The 17,500-nt window shown below is 38.1% G+C and overlaps 2 long non-coding RNA genes across 2 annotated transcripts in view; one reads left to right on the top strand and one right to left on the bottom strand.

Annotated features, from left to right (window-relative positions):
• The window catches only part of LOC135209266 (uncharacterized), a 151,266-nt gene that overhangs the window by 122,708 nt on the left and 11,058 nt on the right, over window positions 1-17,500 (bottom strand). The window lies entirely within an intron of this gene.
• On the top strand, window positions 5,220-8,230 carry LOC135208993 (uncharacterized). Its single transcript, XR_010313275.1, has 3 exons — window positions 5,220-5,293; window positions 7,622-7,803; window positions 8,178-8,230. It is a non-coding gene; the product is annotated as an uncharacterized LOC135208993 (long non-coding RNA).

Here is a 17,500-nt window from a genome sequence, read left to right as displayed (position 1 = left end):
TCGTGATGGAGTTATTAACAGCAGCTTATTGTACATTGATTTTTAATTTTTATTAAATTAGACATTACTGATTCTCCTTTATTTGGATCCTTAATGCTGATGATTTTATTAAAAAAAATCATTTAATATTAACTTAATGTTTAGTAACAGAGTTACTAACAACAGCTTATTATAAATTTATATTTTGTTGTTCCATTAATTTTAACCGTTATAATTCTCCCATATTTGGATCCTTTACTCCGATTATATTAACAAAAATTACCACTTTCTGTCAATGACATCCCACTAGGGTTCAAACATCAGTAATTATTCACCTAAAACGATTTCCCCAGTTGGCCTGCCTAGTGGGCGTGGTGGTGGCCGACTCCTACAAGACGCCCATCCCGATCCTGAAGGACGACCGAACCCAGAACGCCTACGGCGAGTACACCTTCGACTTCGAGACCGGAAACGGCATCAAGAGGCACGAGGCCGGAAGGCAGAACGACGGACAGGAGTCTGAGGGAGGCTGGAGGTAAGGAAGGAAGGAAAGAATGAGAGGTCCTTCAGAGGTAAGGAAGGAATCTGAAATCCTTCAGAGGTAAGGAAAGAATCAGAGGTCCTCTAGTCTAGAGGTAAGGAAGTAATCACAGGTCCTTCAGAGGTATCAGAGGTCTTTCAGAGCTAAGGAATGACAGGCCCTTCACTGGTAGGGATTTGGGAAAGGAAGGCGAGGTCCTTCGAAAGGTCCTACGAATAAGGATACTCTGATCAATAAAGAAATCGTGATTTTATTCTGGATTAAATACTTGTGTTTTGTGAATGTCAATAGAACTTAAACGTCTGTTGTATCTCTTCAGCTACACCGGTCCTGAGGGCATCCCTATCGTGCTGACCTTCTCCGCCGGTGCCCAGGGCTACGTGCCCGTCGGGGACCACCTGCCCACTCCCCCTACCCCCGTGGCTCTTCCTTATCAACGCACCGATGGAGGTCATTATTCCAAACGATAATTACGACACTGGAATGGTCTCTGGAATGATCTCTGGAAGGCGAGATTATCTCCTGCACACTTTCCATGTACAAGTCCCAAACTTGTACTAAAGCAGAATTACATCCATTTATTTATAACATTTAAAAAACTTCAGAACATCAAAATTATCTACTCTTCTGCCTACAGTATTCTTTCTTGGACTGGCCAATTACACTATATATATCACCAAGAGACTAAACCTGAAACGATTGACTTTCAGATTCCTCATTAACTATTTCTGTCTGAAACTATTTATTTTCTCGCTCTATTTATTATCATATGAGAAGTTCCATTTCTCATATCATCGTGTAAATAAAGTTTCAACGACAATTTGGAGTTTTCTACACCTCAGATGTATATTAACTTGAGTATTCGAGGAATGGAATGAGTATATATTCTGTAAATTTTAAGGAATAAGCCTTCTCTCCCCCTCTGAGAGAGAGAGAGAGAGAGGAGAGAGAGAGAGAGAGAGAGAGAGAGAGAGAGAGAGAGAGGTATTTGCAATATCACGAACTGACACACACATGGCTGTGAGAAGACTAACAAGATCGAACAACGATTAACGATGGTAATTTTTATACACCTCTACAAATAACCATGTAAGTACTAATATAAACAATACCCAGTTTGATACCCAAATATCCCTGGGAAGGAGAGACTTGAGCACAATAACAATCAATCAATAAAAGCAGAACAGGACGGACAATTTCTGGTTACAGTGCGGGATCGGCCTAACCTGACAAACTCCAAACATAACCAGAAATATTTCTTAAAACCTCTTGAAACACAATTATCTGCTTACCAGAAATTATATATATATATATATATATATATATATATATATTATATTATGACGACAGCGGGCGACACTACACATTCCAACAGGGGTTTCCAGCAACAAGACAAACAGCTTACATGATCAGTTTTATTAGAGACGTTTCGTGCCCCACCCCAAAACATTGGCACCTCATCAGTCTGGAATAAAATAAAAATTCTTTTTAAAAAACAGTAAAATAAAAAAAGTAAAAAGTACAATCCAAAAATATGAATTATTAAAAGAAGCTTATAAAGTATTAAAAGACTACCTCAGTTTCCAGAGAACAGAGCAGAATGACTAGAAAACGTGAGGACCGACCAAACTACACTTCAGGCCAACGAAAGGGGAGTGGGCAGAGACGGTAATTGTTTAATTAGGCGATAGGTGTTTTAATGTAAAGTGACTCAAGTGTTGTTAGAAAAAAGGATGCTTGGGTTGTTGAGGTAAGGATAGAGAAATGTGTTTTTTCCATAGGAATCTTATTGCATTTTGAGGTATGTGTTCGAAATATATATATAAAATATATATATATATATATCTATATATATATTGAATAATTATAAATTATAAATATATATATATATATATATAAATCACGTCCCTATAATTTTGTTTTTTAATTTTGTTTTCTGTAAGAATTGTTTTGGTAAGACTGCTGACTCACTTGTCACGGGGCGAGTCCACCACACTATTCTAAAACATGTCGATATAATGTTAGAAATTTATCGCATAAATATCACATGCTGTAAACATGTGATATTTATGCTTTATGGTGGTAAGAAACACCGGTTACAATCACCTACATGTCACTGACTTGTATTCAACTCGTTTGCGATGTGTGTGGGATAAGTTGGCGATGGTGTTATGTTAGGTTGTAATGGAGCTTGCACCGTTGGGGATTAGTACCCCTCCAACGGTAACAGTAAGGGAAGTTCAGTACTAGTGTTATCATCCATTAGAGAGAGAGAGAGAGAGAGAGAGAGAGAGAGAGAGAGAGAGAGAGAGAGAGAGAGGTGCTTCAAAGCTTTGTTATAGTTTATCCAACTGGGTGCCTTTCTAATATTAAAAGGTAAAAATAGATAAATCGCAAGAATGTGTGGTCCTATTGCATTTCTTTTAGCTGGCCACTGGTATATTCATTACAACCTGAGTTGAGAGAGAGAGAGAGAGAGAGAGAGAGAGAGAGAGAGAGAGAGAGAGAGAGAGAGAGAGAGAGAGAGAGAGACTATGACTGGCAGACAGTACCTTTTCTACACCTGCTGTTCTTGTCATTAAAGCAACAAAGGTTCTGGTCGACACTTGCATAAGTGATCACTAAATGAACGAGCAAAAAGACACCGTTGATACAATAACTTCGTGACCAACAGAGTTACTATTCACATATGAAAGCGTCTTACCAGTGGCGGCTCCTGGGTATCATTCATAGGGATGCTGTTTATTACAGAATTTTTTTTTAATTCCTTGATATCCACATTCTCTCTCCCTCAGCGAGAGAGAGAGAGAGAGAGAGAGAGAGAGAGAGAGAGAGAGAGAGAGAGAGAGAGAGGCAGCAGAACCGCTTCCAAAATCTACTATTTTGAATTTTACTCATGACATTATTGTGGTTATTATTTTTTTTCCATTTACTGCAACTCACCACTGAGTTGACTATTCTGCATCACCTAATTTGATCACTATCACTAAAAGTACATATTGATTAAGCTTTGACGAATTTCAAAACACACCTTCTCCCTACGACAGTTAGACTAACACTGCTCGAAAGGGCAGTGCCACAGGGCCTCCCTCCCCTTTGCGCGCGGGCTGCCTACGACATTAACAATCTGCTAGCAAAATTAGAACTGCCGAGCACCACAGTTCCAACTATTGTTTCAATTCATTTGCTTTTTTTTTATTTACAAAAACACGAGAATGGTAATAATTTTGTAAGGATTATTGATAATCTATACTTAAGTTCCCATTTTCATGTTTATATTTATATTTCGTGCATATATAAGATCGAGTAGAGAGAAGTTTGAGGAAGAGCACCTCAAGAACTTTCCAAGAAGAGAAAGAGACAAACAGTGATTTTGCCAGAGGAAAGTGCATGTCATCCTTAGAACTTCATTTCTTTCATAAATTTCGAAGGATGCAATCACATCATTATAAACATCAGGAATCTGAAGTTTGATCTAGAAATATGGCCCAAACCGAAAATTAAAATGTCTACCCTGAACATCTACGTAGATCTAACGACTCGGGCATGGAACGTATAAAACAAGATTGGTAACAGAAGAGACCCTACACAGAAACTGCCCCTCGGGAACAGCTTGGTATTTCTCGAGTTAAAAGGCCAGTTACTGTTGTTACATTCCAGTTCGACTACGACTCGAATAATCCCAATACATATCTAATAAAGATATCAAACTGACCATCACTTTCAATTCCTCTGTATGAATTCCCTTCCAGTTCGACTACGACTCGAATAATCCCAATACATATCTAATAAAGATATCAAACTGACCATCACTTTCAATTCCTCTGTATGAATTCCCTTACTGTACCATACTGTTCAATGTTCTCCCAGTACTAGTGGCTTCATTTCTTACAAGTTACTCGATAACTTAACTGTCACTGGTAACTTTAAAATATTTAATGAGCGGTAGTTGTAAAAACAATGAATTTTGCTAAACGTGGCCAAATGAAGTTGGAGATTCAGAAGTACCAAGTTATCAAGCTTCGTATGTGGACTAGAACACGACTGTGTTGCTTCTTAAGTAAAATATAATCAACAGTTTATTTACAAAACGTACGAGGGTCGGCCAGAGAGGGAATCATCCCTGGGGAGGGTTGTAGTACATGAAACCAAACAAATGAATGAAACTCTTGAAGTCAGCCTATGCCGAAGCTCTAAGATATTGACAGAGAGAGAGAGAGAGAGAGGAGAGAGAGAGAGAGACTCGTACATGGTTTACCAAGTCGACATCTTCCAGTCTCAATTACATATTAGTAAAAGCTTTTACGAAATACTTATCATCGTCTATATTTATCTCCTAATACCGAACTTACATTTCACAACAGTCTATTGACAACTGCGCACATAATACCTTGCTTACGTCAACAGGGGCTTAAGGGATGATTCCTTAATAGGAAAGTCATCCATACTTTTCGTTCTCTTACTAGACAGGGGGAACAGGCCTCCCTTAATAGCAAACCGAGTGAGGCACTAGTGTATCAGGAAGATGAGACTCTCTCAACCAACGAACGAAGGGCGTGGCCGAAGGAGCTTTATTCTCCTTGACCTACAGAAAAGAAAAGGAAGAAGAAAAAGGCAGAGAGAGAGAGAGAGAGAGAGAGAGAGAGAGAGAGAGAGAGAGAGAGATTCCCGAGCTATATAAGGAGGGACGCGACTCAACCGAGACATCAGTTCCTGAGTGACGTCCTGAGAAAAACAGTTCACTCAACCATGAACAACCGTCTCTTCGTCAACGTAAGTGAAAACCGAGATTGTTGGAAAAAGTGGTTGTGGAAGTTGTAGTTATTGTTGATGATCTTCAATAGAACTATGTTGTTGGTCGAGAGTCATTACAACTAGTGTTTTTTTATTGTTGCGTAAAATTAGCTGTGTTTCGTAATGGAGTTATTAACAGCACCCTGTCATTGTAAATTCATTTTCATTAAATTAGCCATTACTAATTCTCAATTATTTATATTAATTCTGATTATTTAATTTAATAAAAAAAAATGTTTTCTACCACCTTCTGTTAATGACGTCTCGCTACCATGCATTTCAGGGACAGCGAGTCATTGTTTTTCTCAAAAATCGTTAAAACTAATTATTTGATTGAAATGGCACTTTTTAACACAGTGTACAAGACGCCTCGCCTTAATCTCTGGTAACATAGTTCATTGTCAAATGGTGTTAGTTAAAAGTGTTTACTCTTGACTTTTAAAGACAAAGTCGTAAGAGTTAGCAGGTCTCGTTTACAAATTCGAACGTCTGCTGTCCCTCATCTCTTCCCTCTCCCTCCCTTTCTCTCACTATTCCTTTACCGCTGTTTTTCTCATATCTCCCACTAATATCTCTATGTAATGGAATAAAATGCCGTTTTCCATGATATTTTTCAATACCAGCAGATAATTGGAGAGTTCATATTGAAGAGTATAGGGAGGTTTGACAGAATAATCACAATAATGGTTAATTTTTCCCAATGTATTGTTTATAGTATCCTCGGCGTGTCAGGTATTAATACTGTAATGCCAAGGGGTGCCTGTCTGTCGGCTGCAGCACTTACTAACACTAAGTATTCACTGCGTAATCGATGAAGACGGATTTTTCATCGCTGTCATGGCCGCCATGTTACTTTATTGCGTCGTTGCAGAAATGCATTTGCAATAAGACTTATTATAAAAATGGAGAAAGCTAACAATAGGTTAAGGAACAATCTCAATAGAAAAGTGATATGGTCCAGAGCCTTCGAGGATGAATACTGGTCCACAGATAACATCCACAAACCTGTAGATCCCGTAATTATCACCATCGACAGTGATAACGAAGATGATTCGTCCCTTAATAGTGAAAAAGACTAAGTAAAGTTCCTGTGAAATTCTCAATTGTTTTCATCTCTTTTCAACCTATGATAATACTTAGTACACGCGCGCGCGCGCGCGAGAGAGAGAGAGAGAGAGAGAGAGAGAGCGAGCTATTTCATAATTCCTTTACCACTAAATAATAGTGTTAATTATATACTGGGTTGTCGTCATTTAATTTTGGCTACCAGATTATCACGGGTTAATAATTAAGTTAACATGTCCGTTTTCTTCAAGATGCACTTTTGAACTAGGGTAGACTTGAGAATTCCTATCATTCAAATTCATAAGCAACAAGTGTATTCAGATTATATACTAAGTCATGAAATCTATTGATAAATATATATACCAGCATTTTTGGTCTGTTGCCGTCAAGGAATAAAAATCGAGCGACTCTTCGATAATGATAGTTTACGATGCTACAAAATAGACATAAGAAAACAGATTTCTTAACTGATTATGAATGAGGCGAAAATTGTTTACCATCTTTGTAACAAAACTAAACAAAGTTAAATGCTTGATAAAAGGGTAATAGGTAACACTTACATTAACGATAAGTAATATTATTCAAAAGGCATGAAACTCAACTCACGAAATGACAGTGTGATATGAATAGAGAAACAGATATACAATTATATTGTGATAGTAGTTTCGCCCAAATTATACCCATTTTCTATATTTTTTCTCTCTCCTTTTCGGCAATTCCCCTGCTGAGCATTTAGGGTTAGTTGGGAGACAGTGGTGACAGGGTGACTGTCATAAGTCATATGCTCTTTAGCCTATACTCCCATTTATATAATTCAAGAAAATACAATAATAATTATAAGAACGATTCTAGTTCACTTGATATAATAGGCAGGAAAGGGGCGGGGGCCGAGAGGGAGACGGGAAGGCCAGGAAAGTGGGTTGAGGGAGGGATGAGGAGGTAAAGTGTGAGGGAGGGAGGTAGGGAGGGACGGGATGGCAGTAAGGCACGTTCGAAAGCATAGGTTGGCAATGCTTGGCAACACCTTGTAAGTCAAAAGTAAACACCGTAACTAACACCATTTGATAATGCGCTATATTACCAAAAATTAGGGCGAGGTATCTTGTACACTATGTTAAAGTACCATTTCGATCAAATAATTTGTTTGAAAGATATTTGAGAAAAACGATGACTATAGCGGTCCCTGAAATACATAGTAGGGTTCAAACATCAGCAATGATTCACCTAAAACGATTTCCCCAGTTGGCCTGCCTAGTGGGCGTGGTGGTGGCCGACTCCTACAAGACGCCCATCCCGATCCTGAAGGACGACCGAACCCAGAACGCCTACGGCGAGTACACCTTAGACTTCGAGACCGGAAACGGCATCAAGAGGCACGAGGCCGGAAGGCAGAACGACGGACAGGAGTCTGAAGGAGGCTGGAGGTAAGGAGGGAAGGAAAGATTGAGGGGTCCTTAAGAGGGAAGGAAAGAATCAGGGGTCCTCCAGAGGTAAGGAAGGAATCAGGGGTCCTCCAGAGGTAAGGAAGGAATCTGAAGTCCTTCAGAGGTAAGGAAAGAATCAGAGGTCCTCTAGAGGTAAGGAAGGAATCACAGGTCCTCCAGAGGTATCAGAGGTCTTTCAGAGAAGGAATGAGAGGCTCTTCGCAGGTAAGGCTTTGGGGAAGGAAGGTGAGGCCCTTCGAAAGGTCCTACGAATAAGGATACTCTGATCAATAAAGAAATCGTGATTTTATTCTGATTAATACTTCGTGTTTGTGAATGTCAATAGAACTTTAACGTCTGTTGTATCTCTTCAGCTACACCGGTCCTGAGGGCATCCCCATCGTGCTGACCTTCTCCGCCGGTGCCCGAGGGCTATACGTGCCCGTCCCGTCGGGGACCACCTGCCCACTGCCCCCTGCCACTCGGCCCCTACCCCCGTGGCTCTTCCTTATCAACGCACCGATGGAGGTCATTATTCCAAACGATAATTACGACACTGGAATGGTCTCTGGAATGATCTCTGGAAGGCGAGATTATCTCCTGCACACTTTTCATGTACAGGTTCCAATCTTATACAAAAGCAAAATTACAACCATTTATTTATAACATTTAAAAAACATCAGAACATCAAAATTATCTTCTATTGTGGCTACAGTAATCCTACTTGGACTGGCCAATTACTCTCTAAATATTTCCAAGATTCTAAACCTGAAATTATTGACTTTGATTCCTCGCGAACTATTTATTTCCAAAACTATTTATTTTCTCGCTCTATTTATTATCATATGAGAAGTTCCATTTCTCATATCATCGTGTAAATAAAGTTTCAACGACAATTTGGAGTTTTCTGCACCTCAGATGTATATTAACTTAAAGTATTCGAGGAATGGAATGAGTATACATTCTGTAAATTTTAAGGAATAAGCCTTCTGAGAGAGAGAGAGAGAGAGAGAGAGAGAGAGAGAGAGAGAGAGAGAGAGAGAGAGAGAGAGAGGTATTTGCAATATCACGAACTGACACACACATGGCTATGAGAAGACTAACAAGATCGAACAACGATTAAAAATGGTAGTTTTTATACATCTCTACAAATAACCATGTAAGTACTAATATAAACAATACCCAGTTTGATACCCAAATATCCCTGGGAAGGAGAGACTTGAGCACAATAACAATCAATCAATAAAAGCAGAACAGGACGGACAATTTCTGGTTACAGTGCGGGATCGGCCTAACCTGACAAACTCCAAACATAACCACACATATTTCTTAAAACCTCTTGAACCACAATTATCTGCTTACCAACAAAAAAAAATATATTAGATATATATATAATATATATTGAATAATTATATATATATATAATATAATATATAATACATATATATATATACAATATATATATATATAATATATATATATATATATTATATATTATATATATATATATATTAGTCCTAGAGTTGTTTCTGTAAGAACTGCTGACTCACTTGTCACGGGGCGAGTTCACCACACAACACTAAAGCATGTCGATATAATGTTAGAAATTTATCGCATAAATATCACATGTTGTAAACATGTGATATATATGCTTTATGGTGGTAAGAAACACCGGTTACAACCACCTACATGTCACTGACTTGTATATTCAACTCGTTTGCGATGTGTTTGGGATAAGTTGGCGATGGTGTAATGTTAGGTTGTAATGGAGCTCGCACCGTTGGGGATTAGTACCCCTCCAACGGTAACAGTAAGGGAAGTTCAGTACTAGTGTTATCACGCATGAGAGAGAGAGAGAGAGAGAGAGAGAGAGAGAGAGAGAGCTGCTTCAAAGCTTTGTTATAGTTTATCCAACTGGGTGCCTTTCTAATATTAAAAGGTGAAAATGGATAAATCGCAAGAATGTGTGGTTCTATTACATTTCTTTTAGCTTGCCACTGGTATATTCATTACAACCTGAGTTGAGAGAGAGAGAGAGAGAGAGAGAGAGAGAGAGAGAGAGAGAGAGAGACTATGACTGGCAGACAGTACCTTTTCTACACCTGCTGTTCTTGTCATTAAAGCAACAAAGGTTCTGGTCGACACTTACATTAACGATAAGTAATATTATTCAAAAGGCATGAAACTCAACTCACGAAATGACAGTGTGATATGAATAGAGAAACAGATATACAATTATATTGTGATAGTAGTTTCGCCCAAATTATACCCATTTTCTATATTTTTTCTCTCTCCTTTTCGGCAATTCCCCTGCTGAGCATTTAGGGTTAGTGGGGAGACCATGGTGACAGGGTGACGGTCATAAGTCATATGCTCTTTAGCCTATTCCCATTTATATAATTCAAGAAAATACAATAGTAATTATATGAACCATTCTAGTTCACTTGATATAATAGGCAGGAAAGGGGCGGGGGCCGAGAGGGATACGGGAAGGCCAGGAAAGTGGGTTGAGGGAGGGATGAGGAGGTAAAGAGTGAGGGAGGTATAGGGAGGTAGGGAGGGACGGGACGGGAGTAAAGCACGTTCGAAAGCATAGGTTAGCAATGCTTGGCAACACCTTGTTAAGTCAAGAGTAAACACCGTAACTAACACCATTTGATAATGCGCTATATTACCAAAAATTAGGGCGCGGTGTCTTGTACACTGTGTTAAAGTACCATTTCGATCAAATAATTTGTTTGAAAGAGATTTGAGAAAAACGATGACTGTAGCGGTCCCTGAAATACATAGCAGGGTTCAAACATCAGCAATGATTCACCTAAAACGATTTCCCCAGTTGGCCTGCCTAGTGGGCGTGGTGGTGGCCGATTCCTACAAGACGCCCATTCCGATCCTGAAGGACGACCGAACCCAGAACGCCTACGGCGAGTACACCTTCGACTTCGAGACCGGAAACGGCATCAAGAGGCACGAGGCCGGAAGGCAGAACGACGGACAGGAGTCTGAAGGAAGCTGGAGGTAAGGAAGGATATTTGCTCGTAGCATTTGCCAGGATGTGTAGGATACTTATTCACTCCTGGGGTATGACAGGATGGGTAGAATATTTATTTACCCCTAGGATGCCACACGATAGGTCTTTCTTTAAAATCCTGATTTAAGCAACTGCAGGGGTCACCATAGCAAAAAATAAATAGAAATAAAATAAACAAATAAAAATAAATCAATCAATAAATCAATAATAACAACAGATAAAACTCAAAGCCAACTAACTGTCTTTCGTTTGTAAACCAGGCAACGGTTCAAATCCAGCCTGGGGACGAAGCCCTGATCAATTAATTATAAGTCCCCTTTAGAGCTAATGATTCCCAGGGTATGGCGACCTGTATGTTAAACAGAACTTCGTGGCTTCCTGTATGTGAACAAGAAAGTCGAGCTTATTCTTAAAAATAAAAAAATCTTAACAATTAAAATGAATATGGTAAATCAATAAAATAAAACTTGTATCAGTAACTTATTATAATAAAGAAAAAATTCACTCAGTATAATGATATAAAGGTACAATGAATCACAATAATAATGAAATTCTAATACTCAGCTACACCGCTCCTGAGGGCATCCCCATCGTCCTGACCTTCTCCGCCGGTGCCCAAGGGTACGTGCCCGTCGGGGACCACCTGCCCACTCCCCCAACCCCCGTGGCTCTTCCTTATGAGCGCACCGACGGAGGTTATTAGTCTAGAGGTAATTTGAGCTTTCCTCGGTAATTCTGACGTTAATCTTATTCCACAAGCATTTATCACATTACTGAAAATTTGAAAAAAAATTCTAAGACAAAAAAAAGGGGGGAAAAAAGCGTTCTCACTTCATCTATGTAACCACTAACTTTTCAGTAGTTTGTCTAACAAAAATCAGAGCTAATTATAATAATATTTCACAGCATAATTCACATAGCAATTTTCTCTTACTTTCAGATAAGTTTCGGCTGCTTGAAGGTTAATCCTGCGCTCTTGTTAAGGACTTCGCTGATGTCCCCGTTATCCTATTTATTGAATGAAAGGTGCCACTAATTGACATGTTCGTAAATAAAGTTTAATTACTCATCTGGAGTTTAAAGGGACCTCGGTGGTGCTTTTTGGCTCGTTTTCTACTCCGAGGTGTTAGTACTAAACACCGTATGGTTAAAGACGACGGCCGCACGAAGATAACGTTTATATAAATATAATAATTTGTCGACAACACAAAGTAGAAATGGATGTTTATGATACTTTGATCCCCCGGGATCTGGTACTAAAGACAGCGTCCTAAGGAGCTTCCGCCATGTTTAGTACTACCACGCGGGAGTAGGTGACACGCAGATAAGCCCAAGGTCTAGACCTAGGATAAGCCTTAGTAGCACCGCCATTTGTACCAGTGTAAGAGTAACTCGTTAGTTATTATAATTAATATCACTGTAAAATCATCTTAGGACTATATTAACTAGCTATTCCTTCAACAGAGTCAGTCGTACCAAAGTCGAGTTTAGGAATATTATATTTCACTCTTATTCCACTCATGGGGACTCACTTTTGTTCGGGGAAACTTAACTATAAATGAACTCCCACTGAACGGTGCAGTCACATTTATCAACTTCATTTCTTTTCTTTCTCGAACGATTAGAATTTTCTGGAATTATCTTCAGCTTCTTAAACCCTTGCACACTAAAGATAGAAACCTCAAAGGTCGGGAACAGTCTATATGCTGGACATAAACCCACAAACTAAGTCAGCTTAATGAATCATCTTTCTTTTAATAATTTCCAAAATACCTACAGGCTAAATCGAATATAAATTTAGCTACTAACTTTGACGATCAGTTAACATGAGCTCCAGTGCAAACTGTGTATTTTTAAGGGATAACAGCTGAGATATATATATATATACACACATATATATATATATATACACACTATATATATATATATATATATATACACACACACACATATATTATATATATACACACACACACATATATATATATATATATACACACACATATATATATATATATACACACACACACACACACACATATATATATATATACACACACACATATATATATATATATACACACACACACACACACATATATATATATATACACACACACACACATATAATATATATATACACACACACACACATATATATATATATACACACACACACATCATATATATATATATACACACACACACACATATATATATATATATATATATATATATACACACACACACATTATATATATACACACACACACACACACACATATATATATATATACACACACACACACACATATATATATATATACAACACACACACACACACACATATATATATATATACACACACACACATATATAATATATACACACACACACACTATATATATATATATATACACACACACACACACATATATATATATATATATATATACACACACACACACATATATATAATATATATATGTGACGTACTTTACTTTCTTTGCACAGACTACTAACTTTTTTGGTCACAGCTAAGGTAACGTGTGCCGACACTGGAGGCTATACTTTGGAGAATTAGGTAAAGGGGTTCTGTTAGGATGAGAAATTAATTGATATGTTTCTTTGCATTAAGTTTATTCTTCGTTAGGGGTTCTTACACATGTTTTCCACCTTCTGAGTTACTGGGCTCTTGGACTGATAAAACTTAATTGGCACTTGTTGTAATTACGAGTCTATAGGCACAAGGGAATTTTACTGAGTATTGATTGTCACTTTCACTGTCTTGATTGCTTCGCACACCACACTTTTGCACCTGTTCTTCTTCTGGGGATTCTTCTGTCTTTCTCTGTTTCACGGCCATGCCACTGCAGTTCTCCCCTCAGGCTCCCCGGTTGTTCTCTCTCTTGGCTCTCTGGTTCCCCTTTTTTCTCTGCTCCCTTTTCTGCCTGCTCTCTCTCTGTCTCGCCTTTTTGTTCAGTTGAAATCTCCTTAGCCCCGCCTTTGGATTTTTGGATTTTGACTGGGTGTGGCATTTTCTGAAAGACTTCTTGTGCCTTAGTGGCTGCAAACATTATACAAGACCGCCTTCCTGTCAGGTCTCTACAGTAATTTGTAGGCTTTGAATTTGTATACGCCTCCTTCTTCATGTCCTGGCTTCTTAGGGGCGTATCCCTTGGTAACCTCATAGGTCATTCGTTGATACCCCTTTTGGGCTGTCTTATGACCAACACTCATGGCTTTTGATTCGTCGATACTAGAGGCCTACCTTTGGGAGGGTGGAGCTTTTAAGAATTTGGTACTTCCCTCTTTCTAACAACGGGTCATAGAATTCCTTTTTAACGTATGCCAGATGGCTCTCTCTGACCTGTTCACGAAGGGAACGGCGATTAGTCATAGGCGCTAATGAGAGTAGTTTCCAATTTCTCGAAGATGCCTGGGCGATATCGCTGGTCACTAATCGCTGGTACGGACAGAGGCTTTTTGGGGGAGATGAAAACCAGATGTCTAATGGCTAAAAGCCTAATGTTTTGAGTAACAAAATCCCTTCGCTAAGAAAAATCATTATCTTATTATTCCCTTTCCCTTTCTTCCTTATTATCCGTTTCGTGCCTTTTTCTTAAGTATTATTAAGTTATTGTCTTTTGGAATAACGACACTGTGCCACACTATTACAGTCTCGGCCCGCTACCTCGCTGACTCCGACAGCGTTATCTAAGCTGAAGCAAATATTATACCTACAAGAGGACTCCTAACTTATGCTTCTGGGAAATCATATTGAAACTTTGACTCAAAAACATCAAAAGTGAATGTGAACATGAGCAAATCCTTGATTAAGTAACGTTAAGGGCAACAATCAAAAGTGAATGTAAACATGAGTAAATTCTTGAGTAAGTAACATTCAGAGAAACATTAAAACTGAATATGAATATGAACAAATACTTGATTAAGTAATATTGAAAGAATCCTCAAACTGAATTCAAATATGAGTAAATCACATTAAGAAACATGGAACTGAATGCAAACAAAATAAATCACCAAAAACAAGAAAAACTGAAAGTTAAACATACATAAGCCCTTGAGTCACAAAAGTTATATAAATGCATGGTAGAAGCAAAAAATAATGGTAACTATCCAAGTTTACAGTACGTGATTGGTTCAGTCCTCAGTCCTATTCTATCTAGGTGGATATCGTCTTTCTTTATGGAAAATAAATTTCGTTTTTCATTGACGACACTTGATGGCTTCTTGTTTGCTGCGACCTGTTGTTTGGAGACAAGTCCTGGGAGAAAATATCCTTGTGTATTTGTATGCAATAACAAGTGTGTCCTTGACTTCCTACTGAGATTGTGTATTGTGTTTATTCAAAATTTCATTGGACATTCTTACTGTAATTTCTGAGTAACCTTGTACATTAAACAATATAACTTCACTGCTTGATACTAAAACAAAATTGGCAGCTCGGTTAAAGGAACCGGTTAGTGGTTAATACTTGTAGGTTTCTTCTACTGTGACAACAATTAGTAAGCTTTCACCAATCAATATCTTGTTAGTAAGTTTTCAACAACTACTATCTTGTTAATGAGTCTTCATCAATTAACATCTTGTTAGTGAGTCTTCATCGATTAATATCTTATTAGTAAGTTATCATCAATCAACATCTAATGGATTTGAACAAAGTAAGTATATTAATTACCCCTTCAAAATCTTGATCATTTCTAAAACGAATTCTCTTATCTTAAAAATCTCTTAATGTCTATCTTAACCCGTCTTATTTATTCTTTTACTTCTAAGAATGTTCTCATGGAACGGTTAAACTTAATATACGTCTTAAATTCTTATACTGCGCATTGAATCGTTTCTTACATACCCAAATATTTCCCTTCAAGTCAAAATAAATTTGAAGTTAGTGCACGTAACTCAAAAATTCTTGCTACAAACCGACTAATTTTAAGTAAGAATGTAACAATAAAAGATTATTCCTAAGTCGACCGATGAAGGTAAACTAGCAATAAAGAAATCAAAAATAAATACATGGGAATAATGGGATGAATTAATGGGTTTGTTCTTCTGTTTCACTGAAAAGTGACTCTTCTATTTCTTAGGTTATATCTAGTTCCTTCTTCTGGAATTTCTTCTGACGTCTCTGTCATTTCGGATTCTTCGACCTCTTTGGTTCTCTTGACCTTGTCCTTGTTTATCCAAAATTCTTCTTCTTCTAATGATTCAGCATATGTGGAAGGCATTTGGCTATTCATTTTCTTAACCTTTATCTTAGTTTCTTGTACGTCTACGACCTTGTAATGGTCCTGTGAATTTTGTGGCTAACTTATAATTAATACCACTTCTTCCTTCCTTATATAGACTTCATCCCCTTTCTTGTAGTCTACAGGCCTTAATCCTTCTTGATGCTTCTCTATCATATTCTGCTGGGCTTCTTCTAAATTCTTGTGCAATTGCTTGTGGATTACTTTAAAGTTTCCGATTCTTATCTTCATGATATCTTCAGAGTAATTAGGCTGTATTGGCTGATTCAGCCATGCATAAGGTAATCTGGGTTCATATCCCATCAAAGCTTTTATGGGAGTTGCTCGAGTACTCGTATGATGTCTTGCATTTAATGATAATTGGACTAAAGGTAAATTGACGTCCCAGTCAGGATCCTGTCCTACTGTGTGACGTAATACGTCTAAAACCTTCCTGTTATTCCTTTCTACCAAGCCATTGCTAGCTGGGTGATACGGCTGTGTCGCTACCTTTTCTACCTTAAAGGCGTACAAATTTCTTGGCTTAAAATTTCTTGAACTAACGAGTTGTTGAACTCGGTCCCATTATCAGAAATAATGAGCTGTGGGGCAGAATATCTGCAAAATATCTTATCAAAGAGAGCGGTTGCACATTCCTTGGCACTTTTACTAGTTAGTGGTACCAACTCTGTATATCTCGTGAGCGCGTCGATACATACTAGTATATTCTTATTCCCTTTACTCGTGGTATGAAGATTTGTGATAAGATCAATAGATACTCTTTCGAAAGGAGTCTGTGGGATAGGATATCTCCCTAGTGGTACTTCCTTGTCTGTTCTTCCCTTGTAGCTGTTGCATATATTGCAGCTCTTCACATAATTACTAACATCTTTGTGAATTCCCTTCCAATGGAAAGTTCTTTGGATTAATCTAATTGTCTCATCCCTTCCTGGGTGAGCTCTCATGTCATCGTCGTGCATTAGCTCAATGACCTTGTTTCTTAGACTCTTAGGTACTAATCTTTTTGTGCAGTACAACCTAGAAATTGGGGGGGGGACCAAATGGGATCATATTCGTGACACATCCAAATTTAATACGCCATCTATGTCCGTTAGTGCATCTGTGGACATCCAACCTTCCTACCTAGTTCGGTTAATTCTTGTTGGCTGTGTTTTCTTTCGTTTCTAACGTATTTGAACAGTTCCCTTATATCTTCATCTCTTTCTTGTTCCTTTATGAAATTTTGCCCGGGAAAGCTCCTCTGTATAGTGCATGGTTGAGTACATTTTACGTCATTGCACATTGTTTCATTTCTTTTCTTCTTCTTGACTTATCATATTTATACTATCACCTTGTGACACATATCTTGATAATGCATCTGCTACCTTATTCGTCTTCCCAGGGACATATTTCACCT

Source organism: Macrobrachium nipponense, chromosome 37, assembly GCF_015104395.2.
Source record: "Macrobrachium nipponense isolate FS-2020 chromosome 37, ASM1510439v2, whole genome shotgun sequence".
NCBI classification, from domain to species: Eukaryota; Metazoa; Arthropoda; class Malacostraca; order Decapoda; family Palaemonidae; genus Macrobrachium; species Macrobrachium nipponense.
Note: the sequence above shows the minus strand (reverse complement) of the source record. Positions and strands in the feature narration are given on the sequence as shown.